Below are 20,135 nucleotides of genomic sequence, written 5' to 3' on the forward strand. Positions count from 1 at the left end.
GAATGAGACAGAATCCATATTTCTAGAGTTTCAGAAGCTTTAGTGACTCCTGACGGGGCTCTGGGCAAGCTGCCACCAACACATTGAGACTCAGCCAGCTCCTGTTTGATGAGTTTTTAGGTCCCCCAAAGACATCTTTATTAATGTCCGACTCCAGAGTTTGGCTTTCTCGGGTCAAGTCTCCCATATATCTCCGATAGATTCTGCAGGGAGAGGAGGGGTACATGGGCACACAGACTCTTGATTTTCTCTGTTTGTTTTTTATGGTTTGAACTTCCTCCTCGTCTCCCTCTTCCCCTCCTCCTCCTCCTTCTCCTCCTTCTTCTTCTCCACCTCCTCCTCAATATTTTAAGTAGGTGGCGAGGTTTCATGGTATAAAGTGAAATATATCACCCCAATGCATCAGCACCTCCCTCCCTGCCGGGGGGGGCTGTTCTCTAACAAGGACCACCTTCCCTGAAGTCATTCTGGTTCTACCGGCTGGCCGTGCTTGGCTTTATTTGTGAAGGAGAAAATAAGGTGGTTCCCCATTGGAACCACCTTAAGCAAAAATGGAAATTTACTTATTGGCTTGGGCAGCCAAGATGCCCCGGGTAGCAGTAGATCCAGGCTGGGCCTCTCATCAAACGATGTTAACAGGATCTGGTCTCTCTCCTCTTCTGTCTTCGTTGGCTCTCTCTTCAGGCACACTCACTCCTTAATTTGTGCAATGGCTTCCAGCCTCCCTGGCTTACGGGTTTCTCCATCCACCCCCGTTCTCCCAACAGTCAGGGCCTGTCTGTCATTGGTTCAAGTTCAGTCACATGCCTATCTCTGAACCAAAGGGTCAGAGGATGGGGTATGCCGATTGGCTTCCACCTGGGTCTCCTCTCACCCTGGCACTTAGAAATGGAATGGCTCCTCCCAAACCACATGGAGTAAGAAGGTCCCCAGACCTCAGAAGACATACAGATTTTTGTTTTCAAAAGAAAGAGGATCGTTAACCCAAAGTAAGCATGTTTCTCCCAAAGATCCAATGTCTTAAGGCAATTCCTTAAAGGAAGAGCTTGCAAGGAGTACACTTGGTCTTCACATCACCAGTCCTGGAGAAATGGGGCGTTGCTGAAGGAAATAGGTTTGCCAGACTCTTTTATTGTAGAAACTCAGGAGCAAGCAAGGATGGCCTTGCTCCAATGTCATTTTTTAATCAATATGCAACATATCCTAGAGCATCCCTATTGGCCACCTTAGCCACTAACTCATGTTCCTCCTCGAAATGGATCCTGTTGGATACAATGCTGGGTTTTTCTTCTGATTTTAGGCGATTTTGTTGTTTTTACTTCACTTTGCAAGGAAATTTTAATCTGAGTATAAACTGTATTTAAAAAAAAATCCCTTAGTTTTAACAACTAAAAAACTCTAAAATGAAATACCGCACACTGACAATAATGTTTTCCACTCTCGTGGAAATTTTAACCTCTATTTATTTTTTTAAAGATTTATTTATTGATTTTTGAGAGAGAGAGAGAGAGCACAAGCGGGAGGAGCAGAGGGAGAGGGAGAGAGAACCTTAAGCCGACTCTGCACTGAGCATGGAGCCCGATGAGGGGCTCAATCTCACAACCCTGAGATCACGACCTGAGCGAAACCAGGAGTCACTCAACATACTGCACCACCTAGGTGCCCCATGAAATGTTAAACTTTAAAGTGCACTCACATCCATCATTACGTTTGATCAGTACGACTCAACCAGGGACAGTTTTGTTCCCCAGGGGGACATTTGGCAATGTCTGAAGACATTTTTGGTGGTCACAACTTGGGAGGGATTGCTGCTGGCATCTAATGGATAGAGGTCAGGGATGCTGCTAAACATTCTACAGTGCAAGGAATAGCCCGTCCAACAAAGGATCATCTGGCCCCAAATGTCAGTAGCACTGAGGGTGAGAAATCCTGCGTTTGACCCTCACAATATCTCTGTGAGGAAAGTAGGGCTGGAGACATTCTTTATTTGTTTCCTTATCTGACATTGCTCAGACAGGTTGTATTAACCAGGGAGGTATTTGGCTCCAAGAAACAGAAAATCCAGCCACCAGTGCATTAACTAAACAGACGTTTCTTTTTCTCAAATAATCAGAAATCCAGGGACTGGCAGTTGCTGACGTTTCTGTGCTCAGTGAAGGCACCAGAAACCTTGGCTCTAGTTCTCCTTTCTGCGATCTCTCCTAGGCTGGCTTTTATCTTTATGCCTGTCAACACACGGTCGCTAGCAGGTTTCCGCAGGTCCCCAAATCACGTCCACTCAAAACAGGAAGAATGGAGCAAAGGCGTGGAACCAGCCACCCCTAGTGTCTTTTATCAGATAACTAACCCCGCCCCCCGCCCCCGCTCTGTCCTATCCTCATCAGACTTCTGCTTACACCTCATTGGTCAGAGCTGTGTCACATGACCACTTTGGGCTGCAAAGGATGCTGGGTGAAGAGGGCGGAGGAATCAGCTTTGCGGCTGCACAAGGGTGGAGCTGGGTGGCAAAGTAGAGGGGGTAGGGAATGAGCCCTGAGTTAGCGGCCGCTCGGTGGCACCCACCGCGGTGGGTAAGGGCTCGCTCAAGGTCACGCGCTAGCCAGTTGATCTAGGACCCAGGCGTCCTGATACATAGCTCTGATCTAGCTTTACGAGAATAAGTCCGTCTTCTTGTAATCACCCTGTTCCCAGAAAGACAGCTCGTTGACGAACCCAGAGAAAGAACGGGCTCCTTAGAAATTCCAGCCGTTCTATGTAGCTGGGACTAGACGTTGTTATTTGTATCCGCACCGCCTTTTTAACCAGAAATCATGGGGCTATTTATAACTGCAATAATACTCAAAGTAATAATAGCAATAACTCAATCCCAATAGTCCTGCAAAATAGCTATGTGCCTTGGATCTCAGATAGAAGCAGCTCAAAATAATCGGAGTGTAGAATCCCAAACAAATTGCCTATGTGGAAACTCTCTGGGTGAAAATGATCTATCAAGACAAACAGGTGTACTTATAGATCAACATTTTTCAGTTGCAGCCCGTTAGCGGGCGGCAAATTCAATTTAGTGGGCCCATGACTGGCATTAAAAAATATGTACTAGAATACTATAGAAAAGAAAGTAGCAGCGTGCATGGCACATAAAAAGGTCAGTAGGACCGTGTAACTTTTGTTTCGGGGGGTGTGTGTGTGTACCAAGCTGCCATGTCAAATGTATTTCTTACTGTGTGGGCCACAGTCAACAACTTTGAAAAACACTGAGTATGCTGTGTCCCGAAATGAACGAGCAGATACAGGTAGAGGGGGGAACTCCTATTAATGCAGGCCGGGCGGGAGATCCATCGACACAGGCCACTAATGAATCGTCCTTCTGCTTTCTAATTATCTTGAAAGCCTGATTGAAGGGGGTTTTGTACAAATCTCAAATTTCAATAACCCTACTGCCACTCTCTGTCTCTTTGGGCTGAGTGGCCAGTCATCCCTGGCACCTCTGCGAGCCGGCTCTGGTTAATTAGAGCTACTCCTCTCAGAGACAGGCCTCGTTTGGTGGCAGAATTCCCCGGGGTCTGTCTTCCACGGCACCTCGGACTAGGGGCCTGGAATACTTGGTTGCTTGCCTCTGAGTGGCGATGAGCTTGTCGAAATGTGAAGGAGAGAGACAACTGGTGATCTTAATACCTTCCCCTTTAAAATGGGCGTTTCTGGGTTTGGGGTTCAATATTTGGCCCTCTCTGCTTCTGATTCAGATAGGTTTACGTTCAAAGTAAGCAAACTTAGGGGCGCCGGGGTGGCTCAGTCGGTTACGCGTCTGCCTCTGGCTCAGGTCATGATCCCAGGGTCCTGGGATCCAGCCCCACATCAGGTTCCCTGCTCAGGAGGGAGTCTGCTTCTCCCTCTCTCTGCCCTTCCCCCCACTCATGGTTTCTCTCTCTCTCAAATAAATAAATAAAATCTTTTTTAAAAAAAGGTAAGTAAATTTAAAATAGCCTGTCCACCAGCATCTTCTTACTTGCCTTGAGAGGTGCCTCTTGGTCTTCACCCAGACACTATCTTCTTTCCCTTCAACATCCCTAATGCAGGACAGGGAGGGAAGGAAGAAAGCAAGCAGGGAAGATGCCAGTGGGAAAATTCCAGCAATCATCCTCCCCAGTGGTCCTGGGTACCCCATAGGAGGAACTAAATCCCTCAGACCTTGATTCAGATATTTTAAGACCAGTGACCCCCATCTCATATGGTTCCTGCATTCATAAAAAGTAGCAAGAGCAACCGCCAGCCTTCTCTGCCCAGAATACCATAGATGTCTGTTAAATCACCATCATTCCTCCAGGCCAAGGGAAAACTAGAAAATATGCACCTTGAGCTTTGTTTAAGATCAGCAAACTGCAAGAATCCCATGCTATTCTGTGACCTTAAATAGCATAATTAAAGTCTACACACTAAAACTCAGATGTAGTAAGAAAGGTCACTTTCTATATTTTCCATAACATACCTCATCTCTCCCTAGGGTCCCATTCTCATTGATTGCAGTGTCCTTGGGTATAAGATCGTCTCTTCTGAGTAAATATGAGATCTATTCAAAGTTTCTGACTGAGCTATTTCTTCATTCCAACAATTTCTCCCTTGCCATTTCCAATATGGCGCCTGGGTGCAGAAGCTTACATGACTCCATGGCGGTCAAGAGAAAGGGGGTAACAACCCTTAGGTTATTCTCTGGGGCCTCTTCGAGGAGTCCAACAGCCCATTGCATGGCAACCTTGCACCTTATATTGGCATCTGGAAGTGTGACCCATTCCTTCATCAAGCTTGAACCCAAAGAAGTTGGGTTGGCCTTTGCTATGGCCTCTAAATTATGAAGTCCACTTTCTGCGGCTGCCTCGTCTTTATCCTGTCTCTCCTGGCACACTGTTTCTCATGATTTCTCTATCCCTTCACTACGTCATGTGGGAATTTCTGGATACCCAACATGCTTTGTTCTCGCTATAGACAAGCAGGAGCTCTACCTCATGCCTCTCCACCTTGACAATGTCCTCGGACCATCCTGCTCCGGGTTGGGCATGATGTCGTGCTGTGTTGTGTCAGTCCCAAGCAACTGAAGAGACACTCATCCTTCCTGTCAGATAGGAACCTCCTTTGACATCATAAGCCCCATTCTCTCTAGGCTATGTGTATATAAAGCTCTATGTTCAGACCTCCAAGCTAGCTCTTGACATATAAAGGGAAGCTCTGAATGTCTCTTTTTTCCCCCAACAATGATCATTGTTTCTATACTCAAAAGAGTCTACTTTGAGACACAATGTTGATCAATGGTCTCTATCTTTTTCTTCCCCTGAAACAATAAATTCAGAGATGGGGGAAACCACAGGAAAACTAGCAAGTAGGCATCACTAATTATCAGGTGTGGGGCACATTGGCATCACTGATTATCAGGTATAGGACATACTGGTTTAATTTCTAAAAATATTTTTCACCTTGAAGCTGAGTAACAGTGCGTGTGGGTTCATCTTACCAGTCTCTCTACATCTGCCTATGTTTTTCCATAATAAATAGGTAAAAAAAAATGCCTGGGTGGCTCAGTTGATTAATCAGCTGCCTTCAGCTCAGGCCATGATCTCAGGGTCCTGGGATGGAGCCCCAAGTCGGGCTCCACGCTCGGCGGGGCGTCTGCTTGGAGGGTCTCTCTCTCCCTCTCCCTCTGTTGCTCCCCCCCCCACCGATAAATAAATACATAAAATCTTTTAAAAAAATAGAGTTAAAAATCACACTGAGAGAAGTAATCCATTGTCAGGTTGAAAGCTCAGAACGCCCCTCCTACTCAGTGACTGGCAGGAGTCTGCAGCCGAAGTTTGAGCTGGAAGTGGTCAGCTCTGCTCTATGCCGCTGGTGGTTCCTGCTTCATTAAAATAACAGGAGAAGCCCTTAATTTAGCCAGATTTAATTTTCAACTTTTATAATTCATTTAAAATTTGATCAAGGAGTTAATTTATGACAAGGGCAAGGGGTGCCTTGCCAGCTCAGTCTGGTGGGCAAAGGCATTATAACTTAATTTATGGTTAAGGCAGCTTGTTATAATTGAGTGCAAAAAGGTGGTTTCTCATCTGGAGTTTGGAGTCCTGTGGGGAGTGGAGAGAGAAGTGGGGGTCCTCTGCTCTCACTTGAGAGGTGGGGACATGGGTGTCCGTGCACACAGAGGCAGGATATTGGAGGAGCATACCTCTTGACCAAATGCCATTGATCAAAAGCCTGTCAAGGGGGTAAGGAAACCCATTATGGCAGCTCTGCACCCAGGACATTCTGGGCTTCTCCCGTGGCCGCTGGGGGATGGGAACATCCTGTGGAGCAGGGTAGGAGAATGCAGCTGGTGCGTCTGGGACGTGAGGCATGTGACTTGCTCCACAAGATGTAACTAGAGATAACTCTGAGGTGCTCCCAACAAGGCTGGGAGGTGTGAAGAGCTTGGAATTTGTTCAATAGCTCAGGACATAGCAGCTGTGTGTATTGTGTGTGTGTGTGTGTGAATGTACGTATGCAAAACTATGAAGGTGTGTGGTTGTTTGGATGCGGAAGAATGTGAGCATATCCGTGCATGTATGTGCATATATGTGTATGTATCTGCGAACATGCATGTGTGAATGTGGGAGATGTGTGCATAAATCTGGATGTGTGTGTCTTGTCTGTGAATGTGGACAGATATATGTATATCTGTGAACATGTGTGTGAAGGCAGGGACGTGTGTATATTTGAGAATATGTATGTGCATCTGTGTGTATGCAGATGGGAGAGATTTCAGTATATCTATGAATATTGGTGTGTTCTTGTGAATTTCTGTAGACTTATAAGTGCCCGGGGGGGAAATATGTACATGTGTGTACATGTGTGATATGAGCGTGTGAATGTGTGCATTCTGTGTGAATGTGTGTATCTGCGTGTGCGTCGGGAGCCGTGAGTCTGCATCTGAATGTGTGTGTGTGTGTCTGCGTATGTGATTGGGGGAATGGGAATGTATCTATGAATGTGTGTGTGTTCGTGGGAGTGTGTGTTCATTGTGAATGTACTTGTGTGTGCATGAATGGGGGTGTGTGTACATGTGTGGAGATGTGCATTTCTGCGTATGAAAGTGGGGCAATGCGTGCATCTGTGAATATGTGTGAGTACATGTCCGTGTCCGTGGAGATGGGGAAATCCACATCTTGAAATGTGACTCCGTTACCATGACCATCTGCACATCTATGAGTGTGTGTCTTTGCGTCAATGTGGGGGAATGTGTGTGTGTGTGCGCGTGTGCTATGTGTGAGTGCAGGAACCTGTGTGCTGTCTGTGAACATGCACATGCTTGTGTGTGTGCTTGCACGCCTGTGTGTTTGTGGGCCCACACAATGTGGCTGTGCAGGGCACCCCAGGAACGCACAGGGTAGCTGACTGCAGTGTAAATCTGGTCGTGGGGATTCCGATGCCAGGTTCATCTTCCTCATCTGTTCCTCATTCACAAACATATATGGAGCACCTTGTCAATGCTGGACCCTAGGCTGGGCCCTGAGAAGCCAGTGCAGAATAAGACCACCAGTGCCCAACCTGCACGCAGACCATGAACAGGCACGCTGTTCCGTGTCCCGAAGCTTCCATCCAAGTCCCAAGGCCAGTCATGCCGTGCATCAGCCTCCCAGGAGAACAAGGGCCATGGCTTGGGCTTCTGCACGCTCAGGAAGCCAGTGACATTTGGCTCCTGGGCACTGCCACCTCCACTCTGTGATCCCCCTGTCCCCCTGCCACGAGGCACCAGGACCCTCCTCAGTGTCTTTGGGCCCCTTGTGTGATTAGTGCACCAATCATGTATAACGTATCCAGTCGACACCTGGCAGTACCGTTCTATCATTAAATATAAAAGATAACTTCAGTGGAGTGGGCGCCCGTATCATACCTAGAGTTCCACAAACATTATCTCATTTAGTCCCCAAACATCCCATGAGCCAGGAGTAACAAATCCCCATTTAGCGAAGAGGCAGATGAAGCCCAGAGAGGTGCAATGAATTTCTCCAAGGCACACGGCTAGCAAGTGGCCATATGGGGGTTTGAACTCGTAACAGTCAAACTCCAGGATGCTGCCACTACATGGGGTCCTAGCGATTTAATGGGAGTCCGTGGCGCCAGGGCCACCCAAATCCAGCCTTAGCTGACCATCCGAGGTCCGAGGTCCTCCATCTGGAGCAGCTTTCCTGCTGTTTTCTTGGCATGCCTCCTGCCCGGACAGGATTCAGATGGAAAGGCTGAGGGTCCCTCTGCACGGGTTAGCAGAAAGCACCCCATTAGCAGGATGGCTGGAAGGGACAAGCCTTGTGAGCTGTACGTGGCTGGTTTCCAGCCCCATGTCACCCTCTGCGGAGTCCCTGCAGGGTGACCTCCCCACACACTGTGTTGGCAACCCTGACCTCTGCTCACACAGCACCCAGCTCCCGGCAGACCTTGTACCCTGCGCTCTTCCCGCCCCCGCCCCCAGAGCCTCTAAGGCCCAGCTCAGATGCAGTTTCCCCTGGCAAGTCTGTGTGGCTGCATGCCGCCCCTCTGCACCCGCTGTCTCTCCCCGCTGTCATTCACCTTTGTACCCACCACCGACTAGTCCTTATTAGCTGTATTCGAATTTCACACTTACAACAGTCTTGAGACTAGGTACCGTTGCCATCCCCATTTTGCAGATGAGAAAGCCGAGGCACAGAGAGGTTTAGTCACGAATCCAAGATCACACAGCTACTGAAGGACAGAGCTGAGACTCACACTGAAGGATCTGTCTGGTCTTAAAGTGGCTACATTTCACCACTACTGAGCACATTCTCAGGAATGTGTTGAGTGACTAATTTTCTGAGGATGTTTATACTTTAAAAGAGGATCAAGTCGAGAGAACGGTGCTTAACCTAAAAGAAAGAATCTAATGGTGGGATTCCAGGCCCTCTGGCTTGAGCTGGGGGCAGACATGTGGGCCAGAGGGGATAGATTTTAGCCATTCAATGGCATTTAATGTAGTTGTGGTTTTTACAGCCTTGTGCACTGGACTCAGCTGCCTCTGGCCTCTCTCCCCCTGGGGGCTGGGGGTCAGTAATGAGTATAAAAAATAAATCTATTATGTGAATCAGTGACATTCTTGGGAATCCTCTTTTCAGCTTTGAAGAAAGTAGAAGAGGGATGGAGTTCTGAGCTTTGCCCTATCAACGTCTAAAGGAGCGTTGTATTTTGAGGATGCAAAGAGGAAGGGAGGCAACCTGGGGGGTAGCTCTCCCCACGGTCACGATCACGATCACGGCCGCCATGACGGTCCAATGAATACTGTGAACTAGGCTACTCTGCCCTGTTTTCCTTCTCAATTTACTTCTGGGTTTTCAACCTTGGCACTATTGACTTTCGGGGCTGGATCATTTTTTTGTTGGGGTTGGGAGCAGTTCTGTGCCTTGTACGATATTTAGCAGGATCCTTGACCTCTAGCCATTAGTTGCCAGTAGCAAACCCCCTCTCCTCTGTTATAACTACCAAAAATGTCTTCTGACATTGCTGAGTGCCCCCCGGGGTGGGTGAGAACAACTGCTGTACCCAGAAATCTAAAGAATGGGGTGTTATGGGGCGCCTGGGTGGCTCAGTCGTTAAGCGTCTGCCTTCGGCTCAGGTCATGATCCCAGGGTCCTGGGATCGAGCCCCGCATCGGGCTCCCTGCTCAGCAGGAAGGCTGCTTCTCCCTCTCCCACTCCCCCTGCTTGTGTTCCCTCTCTTGCTGTTTCTCTATCAAATAAATAAATAAAAATCTTAAAAAAAAAAAAAAAAAGAATGGGGTGTTAGCATCCCCAGTAAGGAAAAGAATGGAAGAATGTGTCTTGGGTATTTCTTTCCTTGAAAAATCCAGAGCCCTCACACCTGGGAAATGCCCTCTCATGAAAGCCAGTTCTTCTTTCGGTGCTGCCAAGATTGTCCAGGGAGTCCCCTCTCTTGGGGGGAGGGAGGTATTCAGAGGTTGTCATGACTTTATGACCAAGGCAGCCCCATCGGTGCTGGGAGGCCCACACTTCCCGAATTCCTACCGTGTGCTGGACATCATGCTAAGAAAACAGAGGCTCTCTGTTCATCTTGTGGGTTTGGAACTTTGGAATGACAGGGAGCAGAGTTGTTCTTAAGTGATTCATCCCCAGAGAATTAGACAAAGAACTAACAAGGGAATAGTAATGAAAATAATAATTAAAATAACAGGAATAATGATAAAAATAATTAAAGTAACAGTCCTCGGCATTTATTAGGGATGAGGGATGTTGCAAGCTTCATCCCCTTTAGTGCTCGCCACCAGGCCAGGAGGTTGGTGCTATCAAGAAAACCCGGGACTCGATGTGGTAAGAAACTTGACCAAGGGCCAACAGCAGGTAAGTGGAGGAGCCGTGCCTTGAATCCAGCAGGACTGAGCTCCAGAACCTTTGGGGATTTTGGCATCCATATAAAAGGGCTGAATGAATTCTATGCAAACAGCCATATACCCACCACCTAGATCATAGAATTAATATTTCGTTATATATGCTTTATTACGTATCCATCCACTCACCACTCATCAAGCCATTTTATTTGTTTTTCTAGGTGTGCGTTTCAAAGTAAGTTGTGGATACAGGTACGTTTTACCCCGAAAGGTATCAGCCTGTGTAACTTTAACTAGGGTTTAATATTTGTTGACAGCTTTTTCTAAGATAAAATTTTCATCTCTAAAATGCACACATCTTAAGCACAACAATGCATAAGTTTTTGACAAATGCATACATATACTTGTTACACACGTCCCCTATCAAGATATTGCACATGGAGGGGCGCCTGGGTGGCTCAGTCGGTTAAGCGACTGCCTTCGGCTCAGGTCATGATCCTGGAGTCCCGGGATCGAGTCCCGCATCGGGGTCCCTGCTCGGCAGGGAGTCTGCTTCTCCCTCTGACCCTCCCCCTGTCATGTGCTCTCTCTCATTCTCTCTCTCTCAAATAAATAAATAAAATCTTTAAAAAAGTTAATTAATTAAAAAAAAAGATATTGCACATGGGGCATCTAGGTGGCTCAGTCGTTAAGCATCTGCCTTTGGCTCAGGTCATGATCCCAGGGTCCTGGGATCGAGCCCCATATCGGGCTCCCTGCTCCGCGGGGAGTCTGCTTCTCCCTCTCCCACTCCCGCTGCTGTGTTCCCTCTCTCGCTATATCTGTCTCTCTGTCAAATAAATAAATTTTTAAAATCTTAAAAAAAAAAGATATTGCACGTTACTGTCTCCCGTTAAAGTTCCTGCTTCCGTAGCACAGAAGCAGCTAACACTTCCAACTTTTTTTGCCCCACTATGAATTCATTTAGCTTGTTCTAGAACTTTCTGAAACATGAGCTCAGACAGTGTATCTGTCTTAGGCTTTTTTCATTCGGCATAATGTTTTTGAGACGCATCCGTGTTATTATAGGTGTCCATAGTCTGGTCCCTTTTCTTGCTGAATTCCACTATAGGACTATATCTCAGTTTGTCTGTCCATTTTCCTATGTCTGAACCCAGGCTATTTCCAGATTTTTTACTATTATGAATTAAGTGGTTGTAAACATTCTTGCCCAAGACTTTCGATGGATATATGCTTGTATTTCTCTTGGCTTAATTAACACCCAGCACCAGAATGCTGTGTTACGGGATTGCTCTATGTTCAGTTATATAAAAAACTGCCTCACGTTCCCAAAGTGATAGTACCATTTTTTGCTCCCATCAACGATGTGAGAGTTCCAATCGTTTCACATCCTCACCAACACTTAATGTTGTCAGTCTTTTTAGTTTTAACCATTCTAGTGATGTGTAGTGTAGCTCTTTGATTTTCATTTCAAGTTGCCTTTTCCTGGTGACTGATGACGTCGAGCACCCCTTCACGTGTTTATGGGTATTCATGAATTCTCATACACTTTATGAGACTTCTGTTCAAGTCTTTTGTCCTTAAAAAAAAACCAAGTTGTTTGTTTATTTGATTTTGAATTGGAGGAGTGCTATATATATTCTCAATACCAGTCCTATGACAGATAGGTATTTTGAAGTTTGTGGTTTTAACCTTCAGAAGGTCAGAGGAGACAGAGAGCCCTGGGGTATTCAGACTGTTCATGCCGAAGTAGGAGACCCTTCAGGTTGGCGTGAGACGCATCCTCATCTCCCCTCCGCATCTCAACCCATGGTAGACCACCATAACAAGTGCTCTGTACATTCGGGAATAGGTGGGGTGAGAGAATAAAGAGCTGGATGAAGGACAAGAAAGGGGCGGGAGTGGGGTTTGGTGCAAGAAAGGAGTTGCATGAAGTTGAGCTAGGGAGGGTATGTTCCACATTCAGCTCCCCTCCTAGATGCAGGTTTCCCTCACATCGAGGTATTTACAGACTCTTTCGTGCTGTGCCCTGTACATTTGGGGTCTGGGATAGTCATTTCTGCCGTTCAACAAATATATCTGGCTCTCCTTCTTCCTGACTTCCTACTATGTTTCCTTGTCTTCTTTGCAGTTAGCATGGCCCCGTGACTTGCTTCGGCCACTGAAACGTGAGCAGAAGTGACTTCCGGGCAGGACGACTTGAGAGCAGGTACAGTCCTTGCTTCCCATGTTCCCTTCGCACTGCTGAGGTGGTCATGGTGGATGGGTCTCTGAGTGATTAGAGCAGAGCCCCCTGCTGACATGACATAGATATGTAGCATTAGTATGAAATCACCTTTTGCTGAGATCTTGCAGTTGGTTGTTACTGCAGCCTCGCCTAGCCTGACTGATGATAGTCGATCCCTTTCTCGTTCTATCGTCTGGCTAAGGAGTACAAGGGGACTCGTATGACCTGGCTCTCTTCCATCCCTCAACTTTACACATGTGCCTTCACTAGTCTGTGAAATTGACAGCCTGATTATCTTACAGCAAATAAACAAATGTACCAGTTGGAACCTGATCTTACCATTAAGTTTCTTCTCTCCTCTTGCCTTTTTTTTTTTTTAAACAATAGGAAAGTGGTTTTGATTTTTAATGTATGATAACCAGCAAAGTAAATTAGGGCAAATTTTAATTCAGGCAATAACAAACAAAATGGAATTCTGTTTTGAAATAGGGATGAAAGAGTGTAGAAATCGTGTGAACTTACAGCTCCTCATGGGATCCTCAGGGTTTGCACTGGCAAGCTAAGCGGAATATTCCCTGAGAAGACAGGAGCCAGGAGAAGCCCAGTATCCTGGTTGCTGGAAGATTCTTCTTCTCAGAGATGTCTAAGATCCGGCATTCAGATAAGCCACAGAAGAGGATGGGATCAATCAGAGCTGAACGCAGCTTCTTCTCTCTTGCAACCAAGCCCCATAATCATGGCTGATATTTCTCAACCAATTCTTGCCCATTAATGACCAGCAGATCCATAATTTTCCCCAAGTTGGCAGGTCCGGTTTCAAACTAATGGTTCATTAAATGTTCCAGACTCTTTAGCATATACAACGAGTGTTTGCAAAGGGGCTAGCGCTTAGCTTTGGGAATAAAAGAGTAATAAGAGTTCAACTGATTCTACACAATTCAGCAGATATTTATTGATTGCTTTTACAGGGCCCAACAATCACTGTTTATATACTGAACAGCCCAAAATAAAGTAAGTGGGGTCGGGTTAAATCCCAGAGATGAGAAGTGTCAACGGAGAACCAATGGGCCATTCTTTTTCTTCAGCAAATGCTCACAGATCAGCCTTCTCCGTTGCTCCAGGGAAACAATGGGATCCTGATGCAGGCGGTGATGTTTTCAATTGTGAGATGGCAATTCACACTCCCCCCAGCCTGACTCTTTCAGGAGCTTGGCCTCTGGACCTGAGCTCATTTTTGTGGCTATATCAATATCCTTTGCCATGGTCCAGCTTGGATACAATGCATAATGATCTACTATTGTGATTACCATTCATTTTGCAATTTTCTTTCAATCAAAAGAGTTAGGCTTAAGGGTGCGGCCCTACCCAACTCCCCAAGGTGGAGATCTTAATTCCCTGGGCTGGGAGCTCCTGAGGAATACACATGGAACTGATTTACTGGCCAGACGGCTTAACGGCAGGGAGAATTACACTGAAGAAACTGGTTTCTCTGCTGGCTGGTTTTCTAGACTGCGTGTATATGGTTAATAGCATGAATGCCAGGCACAGTGGAGTACTCTCCCTTTATGACCTCATTTAATCCTCACAACAACCTGGGAGTGTTGCTTTTATCCCCATTTTACGAATGAGGAAACTGAGGCCAGATTCAGGGCCACTGAACTTGTACATGGCAGAGTCATTGCTCTCAATAGGTTTGACTCTACGATCATCGTTAAACTTGAAGAAAATCGTATGGGAGCCGAGGTAGGAAGAGGGGCATAAAGGGGATTGCAGGCTTCCAGGCAACCGGCTGTGCTATAAAGTAAGCCCAGGGGTCACCCTTGAAAAAATCTAGGCTCTGTGTTCTGAGAGCAAGGTAAAGGGCATTTAAAAAAAGTAACATAAGTGATTTATAATTATTATATATTTAGTAATCTCCAAGAAAATCATAATACGTGTAGTATGAATTGCATTTGTGTAAAAACAGGAGATGTTTTTATCATCAATATGTATATCAATCTGAAGAAAAAGGCAGAAAGTTACTAGAAGGATGTGAACAAAATTGTGTTCACCTCTAAGGAGGGAAGCACGATGGACAGCATGGTGAAGAGTGAACTTCCCCATTCAGCTCTGTGCGGAATTACAGTTCACTCTGACTTTTTTTTTTTTAAATGCATCCATGTATTATTTATGTAATATTTAAAAACACATTGGTATTAAAAAGATACTGACGTGTGTTGGCAAGGGCACGGAGTGACTGGGATTTGGGTTGTAAAATGATGCAGCTACTTTGGAAAACAGTTGGGTGGTTCCTGAAAATGTCAACCATAGAACAACCATATGACCTAGCAATTCCATCCATCCCCAAAGTGGTACGTTCATCACTGCATTATTCTTAATAGCCCCATAGTGAAAACAATCCAAATGTCCATCGACTGATGACTGGAGAAATAAAATGCGGTATAACCACGCAATAGGATATTATTCAGCCACAAAAAGGAACAAAGTACTGATGCCTGCTACAAATGGGTGAACCTTAAGGACACTGTGCGAAGTGAAAGAAGCCAGACACAAAAGACCCAATATTTTACAATTCCATGTATATGCAATGTCCAGGATAGGCAAATTATGGAGACAGGGAATAAACGAGTATTTGCCAAGGACTGGGGTGGGGGTGGAGATGATGGGGAGTGATTACTGGTGAGTTTGAGGTTTCTTCTTGGGGTGATGAGAATGTTCTAAAGTAGATTTCCGTGATGATTGCCCAATGCTGAAAATGTTAAAAACTTGGGCGCCTGGGCGGCGTAGTTGGTTTAGCGTCCGACTCTTGGTTTCAGCTCAGGTCATAATCTCGTGTTCATGAGATTGGGCCCTGCGTTGGGCTCTACAGTCAGCGGGGAGTCTGCTTGAGATTCTCTCTCTCCCCCTCCCTCTGTCCCTCCTGCTGGTGCTCTCGCTCGCTCTCAAATAAATAAATAAATCTTAAAAAAAAAAAAAAGTTAAAAACCACTGAACCGTACACTTTAAGTGAGTGAATTTTATGATATGTGAAATATATTGCAATAAAGCTGCTATTTTAAAAATCTGTGCCATGCCTGTCATTAATTGTTACAGACGATAACATTTTAAACACCACTTTCAGATTATAAATGATATATGTTTATTATGAAACATTGAGATAATCTAGAGCAGCATAATTAAGAAAATAACAATCAGGGGTGCCTGGGTGGCTCAGTCGTTAAGCACCTGCCTTCGGCTCAGGTCATGGTCCCAGGGTCCTGGGATCGAGCCCCGCATCGGGCTCCCTGCTCCCAAAAATTGGCAATAAAATGACACGTGTTTCCTTCCATCTGAAACTCCCAGACCTCACCAGCGATAATAAGTTTCATCAGTTTCATATGTAGGCCTCTAAGACTTTTCCATGCACATATGAGCATGTAAGATATATATGTGTGTATATATATGTGTGTGTGTGTATACACATATAATTGTGTGTGTGTCCTTTTGAAAATAATTCCAAAATATACACTATTGTGGCTCTTGACTTTTAAAAGCAAATAATTTATCTTGTAGATTTTATTACATCGACACCTGTAGATCTAGTCTATCATTTTAAGAGCTGCATAATATTCCAGAATGTATTGGTTCTCTTTTCTTCCTGGTTTCTCCCATGTTTTCCTTTCACCAACACTGCTGCTTCCTCCAACACTGAGTGTAGTCATGGGTGACTTCTTAGGAGGGGGATCTCCAGGTCAGACGTAAACAAGGATGAGAGCCTGTTAATCCAGACCCTGTCCCAAACATTTGTCTTGTCTTGATTTAAATAGCTAGCTCCTACCCATGCTACAAAACTCAAAAGCACATGAAGCACAATTCCACTTCTGGTACCTTATTTAGGAAATGAAAACACCAACTCCAAAAGATATCTGCGCCCCCATGTTCACTGCAGCATTATCTACAAGAGCCAAGACAGGGGGACAACCTAAGGATGCCCTGATGGATGAATGAGTAAAGAAGATGTGGGATATATACATAGTGGAATATTACTCAGCCATAAAAAAGAATGAAATCTTGCCATTTAGGACAGCATGGATGGACCTTGAAGGCATTATGGTAAGTGAAATAAGTCAGACAGATAAGGACAAATACCATTTGATCTCACTCACCCATGGAATCTGAAAACAAAACAAAACAAAACAAAACCCAAACTCATGGATACAGAGAACAGATTGGAGGTTGTCAGAGGGAGGGAGTGGGGGCGCAAAATGGGTGAAGGTCATCAAAAGATACAAACTTCCAGTTATGAAATAAATAAGTCCTGGGGATGTTATGGATAGCGAGGTGACTATAGTTAATAATACTGTATTGTGTATTTGAAGTTGTCAAGAGAGTAGATCTTGGAAATTCTCATTACATGAAGATATTCACAATATATACAAATATTGAATCGTTACTTTGTACACCCAAAATTAATATGTCAATAATATTTCAATAAAAAGATAGAACATTTCCTCTTAGAAAATATCAAATCGCCTTTAGAAGTGAAATAGTAAAATATTTCCCTTATCCTAGGATTAGGCAGTGAGGCAAATAGTATTTTGCAACTCTATAAAGAATTTTATAATTGGGGTGGTAATACTGGAGAGGAAAGATTTAACTACACACACACACACACACACGGATAGCGCGGTTAAGTAGAAAGTTGCTGGGATTTTGAGTCCGACACGGATGTGAATCTCAACTCCACCACTTACAAACCATGAACCTAAGTCATAAAATCTCTCCAAACCCCAGCTTCCCAGGCTGTGAACTCGGGATAACATTGCCTACCTTGCTGTTTTACAGGCAGCAAGACCAGACTAGGATGGGGCAAGAGACATACATCTGGGGAGCAAAGTTGAAAGGGGCACCAAAATCCTCATTAATCAAGATAAATACAATTTTTAGGCAGTATTTCAAAACTCAAACTCATAAACTCTGGTGTGAGAGCCAGCCACTGGTTTTTGTAAATACAGTTTCCCTGGATTAAGAGACGGATTATGTCAAGCCTCTCGTTCAGCGTGACATTCAGAAATAGGTGTCTTTCAGGTGAATCCTGGAGCTCGGGTGTTTGTTGAATCCTTGGATCACCAAATACTTTTTTTTTAAAGATTTTATTTATTTATTTGAGAGAGAGAGAGAGAGAGCACATGAGAGGGGGGAGGGTCAGAGGGAGAAGCAGGCTCCCCGCCGAGCAGGGAGCCCGATGCGGGACTTGATCCCGGGACTCCAGGATCATGACCTGAGCTGAAGGCGTCGCTTAACCAACTGAGCCACCCAGGCGCCCTGGATCACCAAATACTTAATTTGAAATGTTCTCTGGTGACTCTTGTGTTCATCCTCTCCCCCTCCCCACCCCCCACTCCCATTGCTCACAACAGAAATGGGGCTCCCTCCTCAAGCCATTTATCAGAGTGGCAGATTAAAATTATGTAACAGGAAGTTTTCTGTTCGTATTGTAATATAACCAAATCACCAGCTCTCTATTGATAATTCATTATGTGTTGCTGTTGTCTCGCTGCAGCTTTGAAATGCTTTTCGCCATAATGATTTTAAACCCTACTTCTGTAATGGCCTCCCAACGGTGTCACTCAGCCCCCCTTCCGTGTACAATAATATTATTCTGCAATCCGTCTTGGGAGAATGCTTAAAAGCTTTCTCTCATTTTCTCCATTTAACTCATGTATTATCTGAGTTTTACATTAAATGGCCATTCTTAATATCCCATGACACGTCACCTCTTTTCTAGAGAGGACACTGATACAGTACTTACCCGATTCCAGAATCGATGCTAATCAAATCACGCTTTCCCACTTCAGCCGAGAGCAGTTCGTTGGGTGCAGCAGTATTTAATCTGGAGAAGGAACTTATGAAAGAGAACAAAACAATTTAAGCTGCAGTTGGTTAAATGCGAACGCTGTTGATGCAATTTGTTTTATAAAAAGGAATTAGCAGATATTGAAGTCAAGTTGCGGAATGAAGGTCAAAAACGCCCAGCTTTATTGTCAGAGTACAACCAACAACAATGCTTTTTTAAAAGCCTAATCTGGGCAAATTGCAGATAAACATTTGAGGTTTTCTATGAAAGAAGAAAGGCTACAGCTAAGGCTTTAAATCTACACTATGATCTAGGAATTTAAAAACACCGAAATCCATCCTTGAAATCCTGATACTTCACTCAGGGCTTGCTCTGCTGTGCTTAATCTGTGCTTCCCAGCACCACCTTGAGCAAGAAGCTAGAATGGCCACTTACAGCACCTATTTTAAGGAAGAAAGATGGTCTGATCGTTGGCTCACCTTCCCTGTAGAATTCAAACACAAAACGGAAAAAGTTGCAGCCCAAATTCCTTTAAGGTATAAAGGGACAGAACTGTTGCCTCGAGGCCCTCGGGCTGGGAATATTTTGATTTGAAGAGTCAGAGACCTCCAAACCTGGAGGCTGATTTCTTTCTTGTGCATAGAGAAAGTTCCATCTCACTAATGGATCGGGGGCAAGGACTTGGGATGCGTTTGGAGGCCAGTAATGGAGAAGATGTTCATTTCAATCTGAGCGGCTAGGGGTTGACAGGAGGGCAGTGAGTAGGACAGAGGACGATGAATCATCCATCCTTGAGACGTGGGCACCAGCCCTGAGGGGAACGGGCGAACTTGACTGACCCATCCAGGATCTGAGTGCTGGTGACCCGAAGAACAAGAAGTGGAGGTTCCCCAAGCTTGGCAGCCAAATTGATGTAGGTTTGAGTTCTGTCTCTGCCACGCAGCAGCTGTGTGACTTTGGGCGAGTCACCTGACCTTCCTGAACCTCACTTTCCTTATCTGTGTAACGTGGACATCAATATCTACCTTGCAGGGTTGCAGGGAAGATGGCAGATGTAAGTAAAGCACCTTGCACAGTATCTGGCCCATGGTAGGTGCCCAGCAGAGTGGTCGTTCCATACCATTCCACGTGGCCATCATCGTCTAGATGTCCTTGCATGTCCAATTGTAACTCAGTGAATTGCAATCGCTAAAATTTCAAACAGCTAATTGGATTGCAAATTGACTTATTTATTCCACTTAAAAACAACAGACAAATACATTGTGAAATTAAAATTATGGGAGGATTTCATATAATGGAATTTGTTTTGCACTTTAAAAATTAATCTTCAAAAACTCCATTGTGCCATTTTCGGTTGCCAGGGTGTCATGGCAAGGACCCCCAGAGAGAGAGAGAGATGCTTTGCCATCTCCTTGATCCAAAGGTATTTATTTTATTTTATGCTTGCATTCTAGCTCGTGGAGCTACTATGCTGGCATCATGTTGGATGATAAATCCATTTGTTTGGGCAACTTCAGGAGGGAAATTTGCCCAGAAAACTGGCTGGAGCTGGCTTTGGAAAAAGCCAAATTAGGTCTCCAGCAGACTGGGGTCCCTTCCAAATGAGTTCCCAGTGGGCAGGGAGTGTTCAGTGCTGTACGGGGTGCAGCCTACGCCGAGAGCCCCCAAACCGTGTTAAACAAAGAAGACCCGGCCATTGGCAG

Source organism: Mirounga angustirostris, unplaced genomic scaffold, assembly GCF_029215605.1.
Source record: "Mirounga angustirostris isolate CCGP_5_RB_7025 unplaced genomic scaffold, mMirAng1.0.hap1 SCAF_16, whole genome shotgun sequence".
Classification (NCBI taxonomy): Eukaryota; Metazoa; Chordata; class Mammalia; order Carnivora; family Phocidae; genus Mirounga; species Mirounga angustirostris.